Below are 6,692 nucleotides of genomic sequence, written 5' to 3'. Positions count from 1 at the left end.
ATATTTTCCTAAGAAATTGTGAAAATCTAAAACTAAATGCATTTGCCTAAGGATTGTGAAAATCCTAAAAATATATTTAAAAGCAAAATGCATACTTTGAACTAGCAAATTATGAAAATCTTAAAAGTATATTTTGATCATTGGAAGTATTCACATAATAAATAGTTTTGTCTTGCCCAAGTTATCAAATCTGAGGAGAAATTTACTGCAATTAACGAATCACACATGGCTTACCTGGAAAGAGCAATTCTTCATTGAAAATAGGTGATCTATTTTGCCTTTTTTTCTTTTTCTGGTCCAGAGCTTTTTCATGGCATTTTGCATCTCTCCATTTCTCAGAGTATAGATTAGAGGGTTCAACATAGGAGTGATTATGGTGCAAAAAATATTCAAGGATTTATCAATGGGTAAGGTAGAAGGAGGTCTCACATACATAAAAATACAGGGGACAAAGAGGACCACCACAGTAATGTGGGAGCCACAGGTAGATAAGGTTTCACACCTCCCTTCCAGACTCAGAGTCTTCAGGGAGTGCAGGATGACCCCATAGGAGATGAGCAAGAGCATAAAGATGACCCATAAACATTGTCCCATCATTGGCAACCACAGTGAGGCTAATAATGTAGGTGTCAGAGCAGGCAAGTTTTAAAAAAGGGTACATGTCACAGAGGAAGTGATCAATGACATTGGGGCCACAGAAGGGAAGGCTGTATACAAAGAGAAGTTGACTTACAGCATGTAAAAACCCACCAACCCAAGTCAACAGCAGCAGCAGAGCACACACTCACTTATTCATGATAGTCAAATAATGCAAAGGTTTGCAGATGGCCACTTAGCGGTCATAAGCCATGATTACCAGGAGCAAAATCTCAGCACCACCAAATAAGTGCCCTATAAAAAGCTGAGTCATGCAGCCTTGGAATGAAGTGGTTTTCTTTTCACTGAGTAAGTGTATAATCATATTTGGGGTGACTGTAGTAGAATAAACAGTATCCATAAATGATAAATAGCCAAGAAAGAAGTACCTAGGGGAATTCAGGGTTGGACTGACCACCACAGTTATAGCAATGAGTAGGTTGCCCACCATTCTCACCATGTAGATTAACAAGAACATAACAAATAATATTTTCTGACCCTGGAGTCTCTGAGTGAGTCCCAAGTGGACAAACTCAATTATATTGTTCCTTGGTTTCATCTAGTCTGTACAAGAGCTGACTTCACATATTTGAAGTGATTTACCTACAAAACAATAGGGAAACACTCAAATGCATTATAAATTTAACCTTTAATTAATCCATTCAATTAAAATAAATTGTATGGAGTATATATTTGAGTCCAATGTGTCAAAGATATTGTGAATACCAAACTGAATAAGGTATAGTTCCCTGACTTCAGGGATATATTAAAGACTAGATATCAGAACATCCCAGACTCATGTAATAATTAGCATTATAAGCATATTCACACAAGCTAAGGTTCACAGAGTAGGAATGTGTCAATCAAACTGGAATCAGAGAAGACATCCTGGAAAAAGCAATGCTTAGCACAGTTCTAAAGAAAAAGCAAAGAACAAGAAAAGATGGGATGGGAATTCCAAGAAAAGGTACACTATTTATAAAGACACAAAAGTGTAAAATCGAGTCCCATTTAAGCTAATTTATGTACTTTGTGTGAGTAGATCAAACTGTGAATAGAAGTTCACTGCCCTGAACAGTCTCAGAACTGAGACTTCTTTCTGAGGGTCTTTCCTCCAGTTTTGTATCTCCAGCCCCTATCTCTACCTTAATTTTAACACTTCTCTGAGGAACATCTCAATTTTGGACATCTCCAGTTGGATGTCAGTTTAGTATTTATAAAACAATATTTTAAATTTCCACAATAAAAAAAGGTGTTTCCCATCTCATTAAATGGTACCATATCCATTATAATTTCTCAGCCAATAAATTTCATCGTGTTATTCACCCTATTATTGGTCATATTACTTATTCACTCCTTTGACAGATCTGGTTGTCTCTAGTTTCAAAAAATGTCACAAATTTGATCATTTGCTATCTCCCATCTCCTTCCTGGCCCACAGCTAAAGCCTCCTGTCAAGTCTGCAATTTTATTCTGGCTCCTAACAATTTGTTCTCCTGAAACAGCTCAAGTGATTCTCTTTAAATCTTATTCTTATTATATCACTCAATTGCTCACATCTCCTACAATGGTTTCCAATCATGCACTCACAATTTAATGTATCACATCTAACATTTACATTAACAAGAACAGTAATCTTCATTACATATTTGAAGACAACAAGGCTCAGAACATCTCATGAATTTCCCCAAGGTCACCCATTTTTAGGTCAAACTAGAAATGGGATCTAAGTTTGATTTATTTCAAAATGATTTACTTTCTTACATAATAAATTTACACAATTGTGTAGACTGGTTTCTACTATTTACTTTTAGTCTTACCTTGTGGAAGCTTGTTCACTACCTGAAGGGAGACTTTTTAACTCATTCATAGATATCTGGGATTCTTCTTTCATCTAATATCACAGCAGAGGGTGAAAGGCTGCATTATTTCTTGAGATGTTTGATTTTATTTAGCTCTCTGTCCATTTTCTCCTTGGAGTCTTCTGATGATTCAGAAGACATTTTTTATTTGCATTGTGAATTGTTTAAAAGAAATTCCAAGTAGCACACACAGACACCCCCTCCCCAATGACCTCGTTAGGATAATTTTACAAAAAGGAAAGCAAATCTATGTTTACATAGGAAGATAGGAACTAGCCATTTCCCAGGGAAATTTATCTCAAGTCAGGTCTTTTCCTACTAGCTTCAAATTAGAAAAATACCATTCAATTGTTTAGCCCTTTTCATTTTACTATGTCAGTATGGCCAGACCAGTTAACTTGAGATTCTGTGAGACATTCTTAAGCTGTTTTTTTGTTTGCTTTTTCCCCTTTTTTTATGCATTTCTTTAAGTCTAGCAAAGGCCCTCCTGAAATTTTTGTATCCACTTTTAAAAGGATGTCATCTTTTCACCCTGATAGGAAAAGAAATTAACTTCATTACCTCTCTGAATAGCTCTTTTGTGTCAGTCTCAGTCTATGGAGAGTAATGCTGTTAACTAGGAATCCCTGGCCACACTTATCTGAGCCTATTGCTTGTGGGGAGCTCCCATAGAGATTTTCCCAACCAGAATCAACGTTGTCACTGGATGGATTCTTGTGCTTTTTATTATGATCAGTGACACCCAGCAGGGAACTTTGGAAAAACAAGGTTTATTCCTCAGTGGTCATGAAGGGTACACTGCATGACTGAGGTCACACAGGGATGCCACAGGTTCAGAGAGAGAGAGAAGAGAACCTGGTGTTCTGCCTTCACTGAGGTCAAGGGCAGAATGCCTACATTTTCTTGGGGTCTCTCTCTATTAGTTAATTTAAAACATAAGAGAAGGACTAAATCATAGGAAGGGGAAAGCAAGGTCACTCAAATGGTCAATTATAGGTCACCCAGGGCTTTGTAAAAGGGGAACTTCATGGACAAAAATACCTGGCTCTGTATCTAGTTATGCCAATGTATTTATTAAGATGAGTATCTTTGAAATGAATGGCTGGACAATCACAAGCTTAACGTCAGGTGCTTACATTACACTCCAGAAAGCTGTCAGGTCCTTACACCACAAGACCCTATCTCTAAATAAAGGTCAAATTTGGAGGTACTGCAGATTAAGACTCTAACACATTTTTTTTCTTAAGGGAAACAATTCAACCCATAACAACATCAAATTTCAAGTCATGGGTAAATGTCTGCTGTCAAAAACCTTTTCCTTCACCAAAAGTATTATATATATATTATGTATATATAAAGTGTAAAGGTTTCCTTTTTTTAAATTTTATGTAACATGAGGCAACAGTAACTGTTTTGCCAACAAAATGGATGGCAGAAATCAGCAATAAATTGTTAAATTTGGATAATAAACATGAAAAAGAAAAATACAAATCAAAACAATATATAAATAAATAAGGTAAACAATAAGATCTGGCTCATAAGCCTAAAAAGAGCAGAAATATCAATGCAGACAGCAGACATGAGGAACAGGCTTGGGCTTCCACAAATATGACTGTACTTAATAGTCTGTCACTCTATGAGACATTGGTTTAAAAAAATATAGATCTTTGCTCTGTGCTTAGTCTGCCTAATCCCTACAAGGTACCATTGGAAGAGGATAATATTGTCCACACTGAGATGAGAACATTTTGCCTTTTCTATCAATCCAATTTTATTTAAACTGTGGCAGAATTAGCAATTGGTGTCTTCTGCCCTTTACCACCCCAAGTCAGAGTTTGTTGCACCATAACTTTCTCATGGCAGTTTTGACTTCTACATTCCTCAGAGTATAAATCAGAGGGTTGAGCAAGGGTGTCCCAATAGTGTGAATCACAGCCACAATCTTGTCCACTGGAAATACAGTTAGAGGGTGAATGTATGTGAATATACACGGTACAAAGAATACGGTGATAACAATAATGTGGGAGGTGCAGGCGGATAGGGCTTTCCTTCTTCCTTCTACACTCTGATTACTCAGAGAATGTAAGAAGAAAACATAGGAGATATGCAGCATTATGAAACTCACCATGCATATGTACCCACTGTTAAAAACAATGAGTAGATTGATGACATAAATATCCATGCAGGCAAGTTCCAGTAAAGGCTGCATATCACAGAAATAGTGATTGGTAACACTGGGACCTCAGAAGGGTAATTTCAGAGCCAAGAGGATCTGTGTTGAAGAATGGATGCAAGACCCCACCCAGGTCAGATTCACCAATGCACCACAGACATGCTGGATCATGATGGTTGTGTATCTCAGGGGCTTAATAATGGCCACATAATGATCAAAGGACATGAGAATCAGCACCAAGATTTCCACGCACCCAAAGAAGTGACCTGCAAAGATCTGGGTCAGGCATTCTTTGTAGATGACTTTCTTCTCACATACAGAATCTACAATCAACCTAGGTGCAGTGGTTGTTGACAAACAGGCATCAGCAAAGGATAAACAGAAAAGGAAGAAGTACATGGGCTCCCACGTGTCTGACTACATCTTATGTTCATCACAATATGGAAGTTTGCCAAGAGTTGCAAGGTATAGAAGCAAGAAGATCACAAGTACTAGTTTCTCCTTTAGAACAGCCTGTGTTAACCCATACAGAATGAACTTATTCATGCTCCTAATCATAATGTTGCTTTTATGGTGAATGTAGGACAGACACAGCTGAGAAATGGTTTATCTGCAAAGAAAATTGGGGAAATGGTGACTTGGCAATACCAGTGTATTTGGACTCAAAATCACAACTTTCAGGTTTCTAATTCCATCAACACCTAGAACTCAGTGTTTCTCAAAGTTGCCCATACATTATACTCACTTGGGAAGCTTTTTTATTTATTAATGCTGATGTTTATGCTTTAAGCATGGACATTGATTCAAGGTCTTTCTAGGGGGACTAAATTTCTTTTTTTTTTTGGTGGGGAAAGCCCTTAAGTGATTATTCTCTCTGCCAAGTTCTGAGCACCAGTGACTTTGCTTTACAATCTCAATCAGTTCACTTTAATATCTTGAAGCTCTTTCTTCATATGACAGAGATTCTAAAGATATTTTATTAAGCACATGCATATGTTGGCTTATGTACATGTAAATAATGTGTATGCATCTCAATTACTGAAAAACAATACTAGTATATAATTTAGAAATAATGCTTCTGGAGATTCTCTCTTGACCAAGACTATTTTTTGATTTGGACACCAGTTTGCACAATTATTCCTGACCTCTTCAGTATCTTGCTTGGGTTATGCTTTAAGAAAAAATTATTTCTCCAATTTTAGACTTGCGGTGGCCATAATTTGACTGTCATTGCCAGTTAGGATACATGAGAGTTATATCTCACAAAGGTTAGAGTTCCAGTGAATAATTAAGAAACTCTGGCCAGATTAATCCCACTAATAAAATTCAAATTTGAAGCTATATATGATTTTGTTAGGATCAGAATACTTTAAGAATATAAGTCAGATTTAATTTTGTGAGAAGACGAATCAAGCATAAAGAATGAGAAAAATAGGCAGAGAACAATGGGTTTATTTTCTATTCAATTATCTATATTGATATAATTATAAAAAGTTTTAACATCAAAAATCAGGTTTAAAACCTACAACACTATATCTTCCATCATCTAAACTGTTCAGAAAAAGAAGATGGGGTTTAATGATAATTTTATCCTACCCAGCAGAATTAATTTTCATAGGTGGAACTAACAAATTACAAAATATCAGCTACACTAAACCATCCACAGATAGCCGAATTATGGGTACAGCCCTCCTTAACCTCTGTAGTCACTCTGATATCAATTTTAACTGCATGTATTCTTATACAAAATGCCATGTTCTTTTCACATTTCTCCTAGATGATTTCATGGTCTTTCCTTTCTTGACAGCCATGTTGTTTAAATGCTGGGGCTCTAACAGAGGTTGCTCAGGGCCCTCAAACCATGGGCCCTGGGCCATATCTTGGGGCTATAACCTTGGAAAATTTGCCTCCCCACTATTCCCATTGCCCACTGCTTCCTTCCCATTCATTTTGACAACAATACTATTCTAGTATCATTATGAAAATAATGCAAATTCCTGTATCAATTTTGAAGTATATAT

General features: G+C 36.6%; 2 pseudogenes; both read right to left on the bottom strand.

Annotated features, from left to right (window-relative positions):
• Positions 1-219: 219 nt before the first annotated feature.
• Positions 220-1,195, bottom strand: LOC140693456 (olfactory receptor 4A47-like; annotated as a pseudogene).
• Positions 1,196-4,326: 3,131 nt separating this feature from the next.
• Positions 4,327-5,217, bottom strand: LOC102527827 (olfactory receptor 4C11-like; annotated as a pseudogene).
• Positions 5,218-6,692: the final 1,475 nt, after the last annotated feature.

The sequence above is a fragment of the Vicugna pacos genome, unplaced genomic scaffold (genome assembly GCF_048564905.1).
Source record: "Vicugna pacos unplaced genomic scaffold, VicPac4 scaffold_19, whole genome shotgun sequence".
In the NCBI taxonomy this organism is placed as follows: domain Eukaryota; kingdom Metazoa; phylum Chordata; class Mammalia; order Artiodactyla; family Camelidae; genus Vicugna; species Vicugna pacos.
Note: the sequence above shows the minus strand (reverse complement) of the source record. Positions and strands in the feature narration are given on the sequence as shown.